Consider the following 19,984-nt stretch of genomic DNA (forward strand, 5'->3'; position numbering starts at 1 on the left):
GGGCCATATAAAATTACATTTTTGGCCTTCTATACATGTCGGTCGGCTGGCCTCAAAAGGATTTTAAGGCGCCGATCGACTGAGCTTTCATATAATTGCCCATTTGCATATGCCGCTCAACTGGGTCTGTCAAGCTTTAAGAGACCGGTTAGCTGGGCCTTTGCAAGTTTGGCCATGTGCACACTCTGGTCGACTGGGCCGGTAAAGTTGGTCAACTGGCACCTTTTAAAAATTCAATTTTGCCTTCTTTTTATGTTCAAACTCATTTCAAAACCTATGTATAAGTTAAATATTTTATGAAAAAGGTTTTTCATGAAACCTTGGAGTCTTATGGTCAATCTAAGGTCATTGATAAGCTTCAAATTAAATCATATGAATTGCATACACATTCAATCCTAATTACTATTACAACCCAAAAAAAATAAATAGAGTCCTCACGCTTTGCTCTTCTAAATCCCCATGGAATACGCCGAATTATGTTTATTGAGGTACTTTCATGGCTTGCATTAGGCATTTGTCATTCGTGCTTCCAAAAACATAGACCTGTTCACACTTAATGCACAAATGAGATGATGTGGTTTGTCATAATCAAAATAGGGATCAGACTCAAAAAGTCAACACATATCTTATTTTTTTAAGATTTTTTTGCCCTTATAATGTGATGTCATAATAGTATTTCATGTCAGTATCTATATTTTCTACTTTAAAATGAAGTATAATTTTTGTCAATAATTCTAAATATTCACGTTTGTATATATAAATCAATTTATGACAATGTATTATTATTTATTTTAAAAATATATTACTTTACACAATATTATTGCATACATTGTACATGATATATATATATATATATATATATATATATATATATATTGGATCCAATAATAAATAGGCTAAAATCTAGCAACACTCCCTAACTTTTTAGAATATGACACTCCACCTCCTGAATATTTTAAGTACCGCAAAATCTGTTAAGGTTTCATTTATTCACAAAATGAACATTCCATTAATTAACTGTTAGTCAATCGTTAAGTTTAGTGAAATACAAAATTATATTCTTAATAAAATGGCAATTTCAACCCCTTCATTCAATTTTGGTAAGATAAATTAAGGAAACTACATTAATTTAATAAATTAAGTTATAAAAGTTGGTCAATTGATTGCAATATATTCTTGAAAATTAAACTTATAAGTGAAAACACTCAGCGATTAGGTTAGGTCAATCATTTGACATAAGTATGATAACATAATTAAATTAGTATTTAAAAATTAAATTACGAAAACTAAATAAATAAAACAAATTATTCAGAAAAAGACTTAAATAATTATATTGTTACAAAAATATTTTCTATATACATTTTTTCAAAATAAATGACTAAATATATCTTTAACGAGTAAAATATAGTTTAAACAAATCGGTTGGAATCGAACCGTTGGTTGAATTGTGGCTTACTTTTTGAGTCTAGTTGAATACCATATTTAATAACATAGAAATTTGAATAAAATCAGAAAAATTCAATGAATTGTCTTGAACAAAGGTGACCAATTAATATAAATTTGAGTTTTCATTATTCATCTAACATTCATATTTTACATACTTAAGAACTAACATCTAATTTTTTATATTTTAATTTATAAAGAAAAAATTTTAAAATTTTAATTTATCTTCTTTTTTTTTTTTAACAATATGTTTGATATGTAAGAATATGTCAATGTCTCACATGAAAGATAAGTGCACCATATGATAAGGGAAATGAAATGACTTATGATAAGAGAAATGAAAGGTCTTATCTAAACTGAAAAGTCTTATCTATAGATTAACTAATGTGAAATATAATGGCTGGAAGTTGAAGAGTTTCCTATGAATCTATATATAGCTATTGTCATGGGGAGTAGCATGATTGTTAATATATTTTGCAAAGTAATAGAATAGATTAAAAGTAAGGCATATAGGAATTGTCCTCTCTCTACCTTAGCTTTTTATTCATCAACCATATTCCCATAAATATGGTGAAGTGTGGAAAGAGATCGGGGTGAATCGAGAGAAACAATTTCTATGAGCGTTCTTCTCGGTTGACATACACCATGAACGATTCTGGTATGTGACTTTATGTCTTTCTTATTTTTCCGCATAAAGATAACATATATGTGAAGATCATGATGATTTAAGGATTCTGTGTTTATAGTAAATAATAGCATATAATTATTTACATGTGGTACTAGAGCAATGTTGAAATTATTGTGATCTTCCTTTTATGATAAAGATCATTTTCATTAACCCCTTATGATCTCATTAATGTTTTGTATAATATTGAAAAATTTATATGATATTGTCTGGTTTTATTGGGTTTTGTTGGTCTGAAATATCATAGTTATGAAATTGTGAACTTGCTAGCATCTTGAAACCGTTGATGGTTTTCCCCTATACGATGATACTAAAGTGGACTGTTCAATGAAAATGCATGCAAACAATTTTATTGTTTGATTTAGTATGGAACTCTCATATGTTTTACAATAGTAAGTTGACAATGTTGACAATGTTATGGACCTATTTATATTGGGTGATCAATTGTATTTATGCATGCATGAATTGTTGAATTTTACATAAAAGTAAGCATGTAAAATTCTTATAGTTGAGTGAATAATTGTATTTAAGCGAGTATGGTTAATTATCTGCTTCTAAATACTAGTTTACGTATGGTCAATTCTGTGGTATATTGTGCTAATTACGTATCTACAGGAAATTTTTTCTAGAAAAGTGGGACTTAAGCAATCCATTGTGACTCCCCACTTACCTAGGAATTGACCTGGTATAATTTAGCACAATCATTACTAGGCCTCACTGCCACATCATTAGCGCCGCCTCAACAAAAGGCATCATAACAGTCAGGGAATTTTTCCTTATGCATGTTTTATTGGATTTTAGTATGGACAGATTTTTGCTTGGATATTTATCCATCAATGTTTATAAAGTAATCAACATGTTGTCATCAAAGTGATCTTGCTAAGAAAGGTTATAGACATTAAATTGAATTATGTTTTTTTTAAAAAAAAAATATTATTACAGGATGATTATTTGATTATTACAGCTGACCCAAAGGAGCACCAAATTTCAAGTAATCATTAAATTAGTCAGGATGATTGAAAGAATGGTAGTGAGATTGGGATGGATTGTAACAACCTGCCTATTTTACCGTAATCATTTTTTTCCATAACTTTTAATATAATAATCCTGTTATCATGTTCAGCTGATAAAACATAATCAACCCGGACCCATGGGTACCAGGGATATACTGGAAATATAATTTTGATACCTAAGCAGCAGGGAACGTAATCACATACATATCGTCCAACCAACCACAGTACCAGAGTTCTACTAAACCTGTTATATATACAATCATCCACAAAAGGCCAAAAGTACTCTAGAGTCTTAACCCAAAAATAAACCCAACCCTAACTCAACAACTCACCCTTCAGACAAGGTAGCCCCACCGATCTCTACTGTCACGGAGCTCTATCAGCTCCTCTACGTGGATTTCCTGAAATGTTTATATGCCTGGGGCGAGGCATCTCTCAGTAGGGGAAATAAACTAATATCAATGTGTAGCAACATGAGTGTTTTCGTGTTATAGATAATATCAGAACATACATCATATCTAGTAGAAACTGTTGATATCATACCTGAATAAAACATGATTTATCGTAACATAACATATCGTACTAAATTACTAACATGAAAATCATCTTATATAACTGTACAATACTGAAATACACCCAGGACTGATAGCTATCAAGTGTCATGTCTTACCCCCACATGACTAGATTGTGCAGCCCGAAAGCAGGACCTAGCAATGGCTGACCGACCATACTAAATCAAACATAAGTTTGTAAGTATGATGGGCCTACCCCCTACCTGGTCCCAGACTACCACGGGGACTACTCCATTCTACACTGAAGCCACATCGACTGCCATCTACCACACTACTGGTCGTGTGGTAGCACTATCATAATTCTGAACATATAGTTACGGTACCATGCTCCTGAAAATGTACTAAACCATGCCATTCGGGTTCTGATAACATATAATAAGTTCCATATACTGAACATAGTTGTTTCGTATTTCATAATAATGACTGTCATGTACATATTTCATAAATTCTGTTTAATCATACTTAATTATGGAATCTATGCCAACATGAACCTCGACATCTGTACCGACATAACATAACATGAAATACGACATCTGCGCCAGCATACATAACATAAATCACGGCATCTGCGACGGCATAATATAATATACTAAACATAATTTTTCTATATTGTTTAAAAGTGTAAAATCATGATTTTTGTACTGTTTTACAATTGCTATGAAAACTATTATATCATGCTTGATCTAGGAAAAACATTCCATTCTAATATACACGTTATATGGAAATTAAACTCATGCCACATAGAAATAGGGTAATCTCCTGAATGTAAAATCTGTTCCAAAATCATATTTTCTAATTAAACACGTTTAAATCACATTCTTGTACATATCAGTATTTCCCGAACATAATTATATAGTACACATACTTTCCTGAAATTTAATGCTGTAAATTAATAAATAATTTCATGGAAAACTTCTGACTTAGTTTATCCCCTTACCTACTTTACTGAGAAGCCCACAAAATCCCTAATTCTTATACTTGCAGAGTTCCCAACATAACACCTTGAAATTAACATTTTCCCCAATAAAACTTTAGTATTTGTTTTCCTAATATATTCTCCTCAGAAAAGAAACTCCAAATACCCAATAATACTGAAATTAATTAACTTACCCAAATTTTGGGATGGTTCCCAAGTTAGCCGCACCTACAAATCACTCCAACAGATGTGAAGAGAATCTTCCCAGGAGTGACGTGGCAGCTTCGAATCGTCAATCTGGCGAAGAACGGGGCTGAATTCGAGGAGAGAAGGTAGAGGGAATGGAAATCTAGAGAGAGAAAGAGATGTATGTGAGTTTTCTGCGCTAAAATTCAAATTTGGCATACTTATACACAGGCCCTTGTCGATGAGACACGTCACTTCGTCGACGAACTCATAACCTTCGTCAACAAATTTGAGGCCCTGAAATAGCCTTCTCAGTAATTCCTCGTTGATGAGACATATGTCCCCATCGACAATCCCAATAAGCCGCTTCGTTGAGGAACGCTCTGCGTTTGTCAAGAAGACCCTCCTGTGATCCCCTTTACAATTTCCTTTTTTTCCCTCTTTTATTATTTAATTTCTATAATTCTGCGAGTCTCTACATTCTCTCCTTCTTATAAAAAATTCGTCCTTGAATTTTACTATTTGAACGATTTACCATCCCTTAAAGAAAATGGGCTAATTATTTTATTACTTACCCTCACTTGTGGCGGATGAATACCGTGGTTACATTCAAGGTTCTGGGAGATTACATACATACATAAAACAAAATTGTCCCACAACCAAAATACTATCTACTACCCAAAACGACTACTACATGCACTAAGTAACTTGCAAAAGAAACATTACATATATACTTGTATCTCTTCTTGATTACTTCTATTCCCTACTAAACAGATGCGGGTATTTCTATTGTATCTCTTCCTCGAGCTCCCATGAAGCTTCCTCTATCGCATGATTTCTCCACAATACTTTTACTAAAGGAATTCTCTTACTGCGCAATTCCTACTCCTTCCCATCCAGAATCTATACTAGAGTTTCTTTATAGGACAAAGTATCATTGAGTTCTAATTCGGCATAACTGATGATATGGGAGGAATCTGGGACGTATTTCCTTAACATGGAAACATGAAATATGTCATGAATTCTAAATAATGCTAGTGGTAAAGCAAGCCAGTAGGCAACTGACCCTACTCTTTCAAGAATCTCAAAAGGGCCAATGTACCTAGGGCTCAACTTACCCTTCATCCCAAACCTCATAACTCGCTTCAATGGTACTATCTTAAAAAATACATGGTTCCCAACTTCAAATTCCAATTCCCTACGGCACATATCGGCATAGCTTTTTTGTTGACTCTGAGCTGCACTGAACCTATCTCTAATGAGCCGAACTTTATCGCTCGTCTGCTGCACAATTTCTGGTCCCAAAACTTGCATTTCATCAATCTTATCCTAGTAAAGAAGAGATCGATATCTCCTACCATAGAGCGCCTCATAAGGTGCCATGCCAATCCTGGCTTGATAACCGTTATTGTATACAAACTCCATTAGCGGCATAAACTAGGTCTAACTACCCCCAAAATCTAGCACGCATGCCCACAACATCTATTCTAATACCCGAATCACCCTCTTAGTCTAGCCATCCGAATGAGGATGAAATGTCATACTAAAAGATAATCGAGACCCCAGAGCCTCATGCATACTCTTCCAAAATTATGATGTGAAACGTGGGTCTCTGTCTGATACTATAAACACTGGCACATCATGTGATCGTACTATCTCTTGAATATATAATTTCGTCAGTCTGTCTATGGAGTAGTTGACTTTAATAGGAATAAAGTGAGCGATCATCGTTAATTTATTGACGACCACCTAAATGGCATTCTGATAATGCGGTGCCGGTGGTAAACCCGTCACAAAGTCTATAGATACATTATCCCACTTCCACTCTAGGATGTAAAGTGGCTGCAACTGGCTCTCCGGCCTCTGGTGGTTAGTTTTTACTTGCTGGCATGTTAGACATTGTTGTACGAACTTGGAAATGTCCCTCTTCATGCCGCTTCACCAAAAAAACTCTCATAGATCCCTATACATCTTAGTACTACCTAGATGAACCATATACAAGAACCTGTGAGCTTCCTCTAAGATCTTCCTCCTGATGTCCATATCTGCAAGGTACGCATAACCTGGAACGGAACCTCAAAGCCCCATCATCAGAAATACTGAATTCATCTCACTGTCCCTCTTGCACCTTAGCTATCAGCTCTGCTAGTTCTGCGTCATCCCTCTGAGTTGTCTTAATCCTTTCCTGTAGGGTAGGCTGCAATACTAGGTTGGCAATAAATTCTTGGGGATCACTCTCTACCAACTCTACACCGAGTCTCTCCAAATCCTTCTAGATCAGATGCTGAACCTTTATAGCGGCCAGTGCTGGTCCCACTGATTTCCTGCTTAGAGCATCAAATACCATGTTTGCTTTCCCTAGTTGGTAACTAATAGTGCAGTCATAATTTTTAATAAGTTCCAACCACCTTCTCTTCCTTATGTTCAGCTTTTTTTGAGTGAAGAAGTACTTCAAATTTTTGTGATCGGAGAATATCTCACATCTTTCACCATACAAGTAATGCCTCCAAATCTTTAACGCATGCACCACTGCAGCCAATTACAGATTGTGGGTAGGGTAGTTCTTTTCATACTCTTTCAACTTTCAGGAGGTATACGCTATAACCTTACCATGTTGCATCAATACAAAGTCGAGCCCTTTCAAAGATGCATCTTTATAATCTACATAACCATCACCCCCTAACGGAATGATCAACGCTGGTGCAGTGACAAGACTCTACTTCAGTTCTTGAAAGCTCTGTTCATTACTGTCATCCCATTCAACCTTGACATTTTTCCTGGTCAGATGCATTAGAGGCCCTAATAATGCTGAGAATCCCTCAACAAACCAATGGTAATAACCTACCAACCCCAAGAAACTCATGTTTTCCTAAACGATCTTCAGCCTTTCCTAATTCAACACTGTCTCAATCTTGCTAGGATCCATTGAAATACCATCCCCATAAATAACATGCCCCAGAAATGCCACTTTCTTTAACCAAAATTCACATTTACAGAACTTGGAATACAATCTCTTTTCTCTGAGCTTCTGAAGTACCAGCCGTAAGTGTACCTCATGCTCCTTAAAACCCCTCGAATAAATAAGTATATAATCAATGAAAACCACAACAAACCAGTCTAAATACTGATGAAAGAATCTATTCATCAAATCTGTGAATACAGCAAGAGCATTCGTTAGACCAAAAGGTATAAGAAGGAATTCATAATGCTCATACCTACTCTTTAAGGCTATCTTCAAGACGTCTTCTACTTTTACTTTCACTTGGTGGTAGCCTAATCTGAGGTCAATTTTAGAATAGACCCGCTTACCCTGAAGCCAGTCAAATAGATCGTCTTTATGAGGTAAAGGATACTTGTTCTTGATTGTTACCTTATTAATTTACCTATAATCTATACACATCCTCATAGACCCATCCTTCTTCTTTACAAATAACACTGAAGCTCCCCATAGTGATACACTGGCCTAAATAAAACCCTTATCCAGCAAGTCTTGTAACTGATCCTTTAGCTCTCCCAACTCTGTTGGAGCCATTCTTTAAGGAATTTTAGAGATCGGAGCCATCCTGAGGAGTAGATCAATAGGGAAATCTACCTCGCAATCAAGAGGCAAACTAGGTAGTTCATCTAGAAAAACATTCAAGAACTCCTTTACCATAGGTGTATTGTTAAGCTCCAACTCATTTCCTGAAATCTTTTTAAAAAAAGCCACAAACCCCTGGCAACCATCCAAGAGTAGCCTTCTCACTTGCATAGCTAACACTAATAGAGGCGGGAAACACACTTGTGGCCCCACAAACTAGAATTCTTGCTTGCCTGGTGGTCAGAAAATTACCTCTTTCAAATAGTAGTCAATATTAGCATGGTTAGCTACCAGCCAATCCATACCCAGTATTACATCAAACCCATGCATGTCCAGTACAATTAAATCAGCAAGTAGTACTCTTCCCTGAATTTCTACGTAATATCCTCCGAGCACCCTATGACACTTTACCAGTGAATCTGTCAGTGAAGCTATTGACATTTCTACATCTAACAATTAGGTCTCGCCTCTAGACAATTTAATGAATTTTGCGGACACAAAAGAATGAGCAGCATCTTAATCAAATAAAACAATAGCATGACACGAAAAAAAAAGTAAGGGTACCTGTCACGACGTCTGCTGCTGTCTCAGCCTTTCCTGGTGTCAAAGCATAAACCCTCGCTGGGGCTGCATTCCTTTGCTAACCTTCATGAGGTGCCTGGTAACCTCCCCTAAACTGCCTTGGAGCAGGAGCAATACCAATAGATGTAGGACAATATCATGCTAAATGGTCTGATCCTCCACAGCGATAACATATACCTCACCCTACTCGGCACTCCCCCAGATGCCTCTTTCCACAAATCTAGCATATAGGGTAGGTTAGAGTACCTTGAACCTCACGGCGCTCAGTCTTCTACCTCTGACCCCTGCCGTAGTTTCCTCTCCTCAATTGACCATGACCAAAACCCTGCTAAAAGCCTAAAGGTGTTGACCTCTTCTTCTGCCCTTGCTCCTCCGTGCCCAACCACTCACCAGCCTCAGCCAAAACTGCTCTATCAACTAACTTAGCAAAGCCCTGTATTTTTAACACCATAACTTGCATGTAGATCTCACGCCTCAGTCCCTTTTCAAACTGTTTTGTTTTCTTTACTTCATTAGGAACAATATACTGGGCAAAGTGGGATAACTCGATAAACCTCGCCACGTACTACTGGACTAACTACTGTCCCTACTTCAAATTTAGGAACTCTTTCACTTTAGATTCCTTGAAAATAACTAGGAAATATCTGTCAAAAAATAATTATTTAAATCGGCCCCATGCCATAACTATCGGTGTTGTCCTCTGCTGATCTAGAAGTTTCACCACAATTCACTACCTTTTGGCCTCTCCTGTCAGTTTAGAGGTGGCGAAGAGGACTCTCTGCTTCTCCGTGAACTGCAGTATTACCAAAACTTTCTTGATCCCCTACATCAAATTCTCAGCAGCTGTAGGATCAACTCCTCATGAAAATTCTAGAGGATTCATTTTGGTAAATTTCTCTATCATGCACCCATGGCCTGTAGATGGGTCACCCTACTCTTTGGAGCTCCTAGCATTCTTAATCATAACCTACTAAACCACACTTCATAATACCACATCAGATCCAGCCCTACCTGCACTCGAGGGCCTTGCACCATCACTATCACTCACATGGGTGCCACCTCGTCCAGGATCTTTCCTTAAAAGACAATAAACATAACTTAGGGACCCTATCCTTTTAACTCATGGATTTGACCAGAATCCCCTATCTTGACATCCTTATCCTATTTCAAGATCCAATCTTACACTCTAGAAACACAACCCGGCAATAGTTTACTATGGCTCTCTTGAAATTGTCACCCTAGGAAAGACATAGAAACCACCACAGAAGTCCTGCCTCTAAACTGCAAAACAAAATCTCAAATTCTCTTCTTATACTCTGGTATTGTTTCTGCTGCACACTAAATTCTACAGAACCTAGCAACCTGGGCTCCGATACCAAACTGTAACAACCTGCCTATTTTACTGTAATCATTTTTTTCCATAACTTTTAATATAATAATCTTGTTATCTCGTTCAGCTAATAAAACATAATCAATCTGGACCCATGGGTACTGGGGATATACCTGAAAATACAATTCTGATACCTAAGCAACAGGAAACGTAATCATATACGTATCATCCAATCAATCACAATACCAGAGTTCTACTAAACTTGTTATATATACAATCATCCACAAAAGGCCAAAAGTACTCTAGGGTCTCAACCCAAAAATAAACCCAACCTTAACTCAACAACTCACCCTTTAGACAGGGTAGCCCCACCGATCTCTATTGTCGCGAAGCTTTATCCATTCCTCTACCTTGATTTTATGAAATTTTTATTTTGCTGGGGTGAGACACCTCTCAGTAAGGGAAATAAACTAATATCAGTATGCGGCATCATGAGTGTTTTCGTTTTACACATAATATCATAACATACATCATATCTAGTAAAAATTGTTGATATCATACCTGAATACAACATGATTTCTCGTAACATAACGTATCGTACTAAATTACTAACATGAAAATCATCTTATATAACTATATAATACTAAAATACACCTAGGATGGATAGCTAGCTGGTGTCATGTCTTACCCCCACATGACTAGGTTGTGTAGCTCGAATACGGGACCTAGCAATGGCTGGCCGACCATGCCAGATCAAACATAAGTTTATAAGTACGATGGGTCTGTCAATACGTTGTCCCGGACTGCCAGGGGACTACTCCATCCTACACTAAAGCCACATTGACTACCATCTCCCACACTACTGGTCGTGTGGTAGCACTATCATAATTTTGAAAATATAGCTATGGTACCATGCTCCTGAAATTATACTAAACCATTACATCCGGGTTCTGATAACATACAATAAGTTCCATATACTGAACATAACTATTTCGTATTACATAATAATAACTGTCGTGTACATATTTCATAAATTATGTATGATCATACTAGATTATAGCATCTGCGCCAACATGAACCTTGACATCTGCGCCGGCATAACATAACATGAAATACGGCATCTGCGCCGACATACATAACATGACTCATGACATCTACGATGGCATAATATAATATATTGAATATAATTTTTCTATACTGTTTAAATATGTAAAATCATGATTTCTATATTGTTTTACAATTGCCGCAAAAACTATTATATCATGCTTGATCTGGGAAAAACATTCCATTATGATATACACATTATATGGAAATTAAACTCATGCCACACAAAAATAGGGTAATATCTTGAATGTAAAATCTATTCTAAAATCATATTTTCTAATTAAACACGTTTAAATCATATTCCTGTACATATCACTATTTCCCAAACATAATTATATAGTACACATACTTTCCTAAAATTTAATGCTGTAAATTAATAAATAATTTCATGAAAAACTTCTAACTTAGTTTATCCTCTTACCTAGTTTACTGGGAAGCCCACAAAACCCCCCATTTCTACACTTGCAGTGTTCCCAGCATAACACCTTGAAATTAATATTTTCCCCAAAAAAACTTTAGTATTTGCTTTCCTAACACATTCTCCTAAAAATACAAACTCCAAATACCTAATAATACTAAAATTAACTAACTTACCCAAATTTTGGGATGGTTCCCAAGTTAGCCTAACCTACAAATCACTCTAATAAATGTGAAGAGAATCTTCCCAAGAGTGACCTGGCGACTTCGGATCGTCAATCCAGCGAAGAATTTGGCCAAAATCGAGGAGAGAAGGTAAGGGGGATGGAAATATAGAGAGAGAAGGAGTTGCATGTGAGTTTTCTGCGCTAAAATCTGAATTTGGAATACTTATACACTGGCCCTTATTGACGAGGTCAAGAGGGGGGTTCATCGATGAACTCATAACCTTTGTTAATGAATTTTAGGCCCTAAAATAGCCCTCTCGGTAATTCCTCATCGACAAGACACATTTCCCCATCGAAGATCTCAATAAGCCACTTCGTTGACGAACGCAAAGCGTTCATAGACGAGACCCTACTTTGACCCTCTTTACAATTTCCTTTTTCTCCCTCTTTTATTATTTAATTTCTATACTTCTTCAGGTCTCTACATAGATGCTGAAAGGTGACAGACCAATCGAACTTTAAAAGGTTTTCAATTATGCATGGATGTTTGTAAATATCCAGTAAATATGAATGTTAGTATACTGTATAAGTTAATCCAAAGATTGAATGCAATTTACTAATGGAATTGTTTTACTCAAAGCATTAATGTTGTGATCATTTTATTGCAGTGTCTGTTCCTATTTCACTACATTTTCTAGCTTCTTATGTTTCAATCTTTAATGGAACAAATTTTTCTGATTGGAATGAACAAATTCAGTTTCACCTTGGTATTCTAGATCTGGACCTAGCTTTGCGAATAGATAAATTGGCTGCTAGTACCGAAACAAGTAGTTTGGAGCAGTGAGTTTTGTATAGGTCATGGGAAACGTCAAACAGATAAAGTATTATGTTCATGCAGATGTGTATAGCAAAGAATATTAAATCAACACTTCGTCAACTAGAAAATGCAAAGGAATATCTTAAGGTTGTGGAAGATGAGTTCTGTTTAGCAGACAAGTCCCTTCCAGGGAGGTTAATCCTTGAACTTACCACCATGAAGTTTGATGGTAGCTAAGGAATGAATGAACATGTCCTGGATATGACTAATCTAGCTGCTAGACTTAAAACTTTGGGAATGAATGTTGATGAAAGCTTCCTTATTCAGTTTATTCTGAATTCTCCGCCTCCTCAGTATGGGCCTTTTTATATTCACTATAACATTATTAAAGAAAAGTGGAATGTGAATAAATTGGCGAGCATGTTAATTCAAGAAGAAGAAAGGCTTAAACAACAAGGACAACATTCAATTAATGTCATAAGTCATGTAGTTCGAAGTAAAGGAAAGAAATTAAAGAAAGGTTTAAAGTAAGATCCATTGAAGGTAGCAGGTACTTCTTATGGTAATGAGGCTTGCAAGAAGGAACATAATGGGCCAAAGTGTTATTTCTATTGTGACTATGGGCATTTAAAGAAAATTTTCCAGAAGTGTAAAGCTTTGTTTGAAAAGAAAGTTAAGCTTTTAGCTTATGTATGTTTCGAATCTAACATGACACAAGAAAGGTAAGCTTTTAGCTTATGTGTGCTTCTAACACATGGTAGATTGACTCTGGTTCTACTATTCATGTTTCAAATTCGATGCAATGATACCTTACAATCTAGAATATAAGGGAAAATGACCACTTTATAGTCTTAGGGAATGGAAATCAAGTACTAGTTGTTGGTGTTGGAACCTTTCGGTTGTATTTAGAGTCAGGTCATTGTTTAGACCTGTTTGATACTTTTTATCTTCCAACTATTTATAGGAATTTAATTTCCATGTCAAGACCAGATAATGATGGTTATGGTTTGTATTTTGAACATAAAGGTTTTCGTCTTATAAAAAGTGGCTTGTGTGTTGGTTCTAGTGTTTTGTTTGAGGGGTTATATAAATTTAATCTTAATGAAAATTTTGTTGAAACACTCCAAATCCTGCATCATAATTTTGGAACTAAATGCGACATAATTAATGAAAATTCCTCTTTATTGATGATTTTTCACATTATGGTTATGTCTATTTGTTGCATAAAAAGTCTTAAGAAATATATGCTTTAAAAACATATATTGCTGAAGTTAAGCGACAATTAGATAGAAAGGTGAAAAACGTTTGATCTGATAGAGGTGATGAGTATTATGGTAGGTATGATGGAATTAGACAATGTCCAGGACCGTTTGCTAAATTCCTAGAAGAGCATGGTATTTGTGCATAATACACAATGCCTGGTATGTCGTAATAGAATGGTGTGGTTGAAAGGCGTAATCATACTCTTATGGAAATGGTTAGAAGTATGTTAAGTAACTCCTCAGTACCCATTTCATTATGGATGGAGGCACTTAAAACAATTGTTTATGTGCTTAATCGGGTTCCTAGTAAGGAAGTTTAGAAAACTCCTTTTGAATTGTGGACGGGAAAGAAACCAAGTTTAAGGCACTTTCATGTTTGGGTTGTCCAGCAGAAACTAGGATTTATAATCCACATGAAAGAAAATTGGACTCTAGAATTGTGAGTGGATGCTTTATTGGTTACCCAGAAAAGTCTAAAGGATATAGGTTTTACTGTCCTAACCATAGTATGAGAATTGTTAAGACTGAAAATGTCAAGTTTCTTAAGAATGGTGAAATGAGTGGGAGTAATGTATCACGTAATGTGGTCATTAAAGAAATTTAGGCTCCTATCCCGATATCTAGACCTTTAACAGATATTATTGTTCCTCCAGTTATTGAACAGTATGATAACATTGAAATACAATCTAGTGATCTGTCACTTTGTAGTGAAAATGTCACCATTGAACCAATTGCAGAACAATCACAAGAAATAGCATTAAGGAGATCTCAAAGAGAAAGGAGATAAGCTATTCCTAATTATTATTTGGTATATCTGCAAGAATCTAACTATGATTTGGGGACTAGTAAGGATTTGATTATGTTTTCACAAGCTATTGAAAGTAATGATTATGAAAAGTGGATCAATGCCGTAAATGATGAGTTGAAATCCATGGAACTAAATAAAGTCTGAGACATCAATGATTTTCATGAAGGTTTTAAAATAGTTGGGTGTAAGTGGGTCTTTAAAACCAAACACGACTGTAATGGCAATATTGAACGATATAAAGTTAGACTAGTAGCACAGGGTTTCACTAAAAATGAAGGTGTTCATTACAAAGAGACGTTCTCTCATGTATCTAAAAAGGACTCTCTTAGGATCATATTGTCTTTCATGGCTCATTTTGATTTAGATTTACACCAAATGGATGTGAAAACTACTTTTCTAAATTGAAATTTAGACAAAGAGGTGTATATGGATCTTCCTGAAGGTTTAATGATTGAAGGAAATGAGCATATGGTTTGTAAATTAAAGAAGTCAATATATGGACTCAAAAAAGCTTCCAAACAATGGTATTTTAAGTTCCATGATACCATCACGACCATTGGATTTAAGGAAATACGATTGATCAGTGTATATATCTAAAGGTCGGTGAGAGCAAGTTTATCTTTTTGATTCCATATGTTGATGATATTTTGCTTGCCAGTAAAGATATTGATTTATTGAATGACACAAAGAGATTTCTTTCTATGAACTTTGAAATGAAAGATATGGGTGAGGAAACTTATGTGATAGGAATTGAAATATTCTGTGATAGATCACATGGATTGTTAGGGTTGTCTCAGAAGGGATATATCAATAAAATTCTAGAAAGATTTCATATGGCTGAGTGCAAGCCAACTCTTGATCCTATTTGTAAAGGGGACAAGTTCAGTGAAAAGGATTATCCACAAAATGAGTTAGAAAAAAAAAAGTATGAAAAATATTCCTTTTGCATCTATTGTTTGAAGTTTGATATATGTGCAGACTTGTACGAATCCAAATATTAGTTTTGCAGTTGGAATGCACAGGAGATACCAAAGTAATTCCAAAATGGAGCATTGGGAATATGCAAAGAAGGTTTTGAGATATTTGAAAGGAACGAGACACTGTATGCTCACATATCAAAGATCAGATCAGTTGGAGGTGATAAGTTACTTCGACTTAGATTTTGTTGGATGTGTTGATAGTCGAAAATCAACTTTTGATTATTTGTTCCTATTAGCTGGAGGAGCAATATCATGGCAAGCGCCAAAAAGACTATCATTGTAGCATCTACAATGGAAGCTGAATTTTTGGCATGCTTTGAGGCCATAATTCATGCTTTGTGGTTGCGAAACTTTATCTCAGGACTTGGAATTGTCGACAATATAGCCAGGCCGCTGAAAATTTATTGTGATAATTCTACAACACTCTTTTTCTCCAAAAATGACAAATATTCTAATGACACTAAACATATGAAGCTAAAATATTTGGCCATTAAGGAGGAAGTTAAAAAACAAACAATGATTAAAGAACATATTAGAACTGAGCTCATAATAGCAGATCCTTTAACTAAGGAATTGACACCAAAAAAATTTAAGGAACATGTTGATCACATAGGTCTTTGCTGTAATCCTTGATGTATGATTGTGGATCATTAGGTTTTGTTCTATAACATTTGTATAATGATATCAATGATGGTGTTCCTGAACATTATTCTTGTTTACTATAATGTTGTGATATTAATTGAGTATAGGATACACAACACTCAGTGGAAGATGTAAACTTGTAATAAATCACCAAGCCTCAACAACACACAAACAATATGGATAAGAAACAACAATTTATCACATAAGAATAAAGCAAATGGCACTCAATATTCACTATAATGTGAAGAACAACAATACACTAGTCTTACAAAGTTCTCTATAAAAAAAATACATTCAAAAATACATAAATAGAAGTTTCTCGAAGGTTTCCCTCCAAATACCCAACTACGATAATGTCCAAATTCAAAATTTCAATTTCTCTTCATAGCCCAGGCGACACTCGTCGATGAGTACAAAGATTCGTCGACGAAACAGAAAAGACCACTTGTCAACGTGTCCAAACTCTTGTCGATGAGTCTTCAATTCTGAGAAATTCTGACTCTCGGTATCTAGTTGTCGACGAGCTCAGGGCACTCATTGACGAGTGCCTACTGTGCCACCCCTCCATGTTCTTCTTCCTTCCCTTGTTTATGAAACTCCAAGTATAAGAGTCACACCATAAACAACAATCTCCACCTTGGCAATTATACGCCCCCTTAGGAGAATACTAAAAAACATATGAATTGCTTCACCTTGAACTTGAATCACTCAGTTGGGTTATGTCTCCCTTCTAATACTTTGAGACAAATACCAAGTCTAAGCAATACTGCTTGAACTTACCGATGGCAACTTCAGCTTCTACCATTAACCCCAATGCGGTTGTAGATTTATCACCCAAATACTTCACCCTAGGCTTCCAACAAAGCCTTCCAACAACAGTAAACACACACCGATTCAAGCCTTATATCACCAAAGCCCCCTACATAGTCTTCAACAAATCTCACGACTGACGGTCTACTATGTTGCCTATTGAAACACCCCATTTACACAATCATGGAGGACCTTTGACATATCCCAGAAATCATAGCCCATCCTTGGGTACCGAGCGGTAGAAATTTCACAACGATTCTCCACAGAACCCCTTTAAGACGGCTAACAAAGTCTCCCTACTGTTCTATCCACAAAGCCACCATAAGTTAATACCAATCTCTCTGTAGCTTTGTCCATGTGAATCAAAAAACCAAGACTCATCTTGGTCATACCCAAACACATTCTTGTCAAAACCTTCCAACAGAGTTTCCAATTGATTAAAGCCTCAGTTAAAGCATTTTCAGCCAATAACATGTCATTCATATACAACAGACATATCACTCCACTGCATTTTATCACCCTCTTCCATATTGGAAGCCTCACCAACTCACACACCTGAGTGGTGGTCTAATAATGCACATGAGCTAACTGTGATTATGTGGGTCTCTCGAGCTAAAACTCCATGCAATATGACCAATTTCATCTCTTCCTTGAGTCTGTTGCTCCACCTACATCACAAGCCCATTTAATCCGTGATATTGTTAACCTAAGTTAGAACTCCCTGCATTTCTGCCTTGAGTCCCTAACTCCACCTGAATAACATGATTGCTGCTGCTACAGTTTTCTAGCATTTCTATTTCTCTTCCTTTACCTAAGTACGTTAGCCCATGACTTCATCAAAAAAATATCATGTCCTCAATCACCCCTTTGTTTGCTACAAGATCACCTAACTTGCACCCTCCTTTCTTAGTGAATAAAAAAGAGGTACTGTCCGGAAAAAACACCAAGCTTAGATCCTCCATCACTAGAATAGTGCACTAGTGGACATTTACTCACAACCGAGTAGTCTACTGCAAAAACATGCCCACAATTCACTTGCAACTTTCCCATCTAGTGATACTTTTGGTGATCAATTATACAAGAAATGCACCATACTCACTGACTTCATCAAGAAGTACCCTGTAAGATTTGCATATAACCTGCCCTGCTCAAAAAACTTCTTGAACAAAACCAGTGTACTCCGTCCCCAAGGTCTAACATAATGATTTCTCTCCTGGTCTGGTTCTCCACCTCAGTCACTGCATGAAGTACACCAAGAGCCTTCGTGATAAACTCACAAAATACATATGTTTCTCCTTTGATGTTATCATCATCGATTCCCAAACATGTAAATATGTGTAGTCACCCATATGCTTCAATTGCATATACCACGAAGTAACTGATTCAGATTCAACGGCTGCATCTCCACCTACAACCATAACACCCTGAAGTACATAAATATTTCCCTCTATCTTTTCTACTTTCATCACTATCAAATCGCCTTCACACACCTTCATTTCTCCTTTTTCCAAACTCGTAACTATACTCGTTACAGTCTAAAATACCTAATGAAATAACACTCTTTCCTAGACCCTCCACATACCTTACATCATATATAGATCTTACAACATCATCATACATTTTTATTTTTACATCTCCAATACCAAGTATTTTGCATGAAATATTATTTTTAATCAAAACACAACCAGTATTGATTGATCTTTAGGTGTCAAACCATTTTCTGTTTGTTGCCATAAGATAAGAGCATCTGGTATCTAGAATCCAAGACTTTTTTTGTGAGGCACTCCGCACCTGATGAAATACATAGCATATCTCCATCACTGCATTCTGAATCTCTTTTAACTACACATGCAGATTGAAGAGACCCAAAGAATTATAGTTTTTTAATAATAAAAGAGGGATAAAAGAAAATTTTAAAGGGGGTCTTCGCGTTCATCAACAAAGTGGCTTATTGGGATTGTCGACGGGGACACGTGTATCATCGATGAGGAATTATCGAGAGGGGTTATTTTAGGGCCTGAAATTCATCGACGATGAATAAGTGTTTGTTGACAAACTTTCTACTTGGCCTCGTCGACAAAGTGACATGTCTCGTCAACGAAGCCAATTGTATAAATGGCTCGAATTCGGATTTCAGTGAAGAAAACAACATGCAATTCTCTTTTTTTCTCTCTCTTCAGTCTCCACCCCTTCTCTCTAGAATTTTGGGTTAAATCTTCATTGGATCAACGATCTGAAGCTGCCACGCTACTCCTGGGAAGTTTCTCTTCATTTCTGTAGGAGTGGATCGCTGATTAGGCCTACTTAGGAACCGTCCCAAAATTTGGGCAAGTTAGTTAATTTTAGTTTTATTAGGGTTTTGGTGTTTCTAGACGGAGAATAATATGTTAGGTAAGATAATACTGAGATTTTGTTGGGAAAAATATCAATTTCAGGGTATTGAGTTGGGGACCACACGAGTGTGATTTTTGAGTAATTCGTAGGCTTTTACATAAGTCAAGTAAAGGGATAAACTAAGTCAGTTACTTTATGAAAATATATTTACTATTTTAGAGCATTTAATTTCAGGTAAATGTGTATATTGTAGGATTATGTTGGAAATAATGTTGTTGATTAGAAATATGGTTTTCATGCATAATATCAGAAATATGATTTTTGAACATTTTTTAT

This window comes from Malania oleifera, chromosome 2 (assembly GCF_029873635.1).
Source record: "Malania oleifera isolate guangnan ecotype guangnan chromosome 2, ASM2987363v1, whole genome shotgun sequence".
Classification (NCBI taxonomy): domain Eukaryota; kingdom Viridiplantae; phylum Streptophyta; class Magnoliopsida; order Santalales; family Ximeniaceae; genus Malania; species Malania oleifera.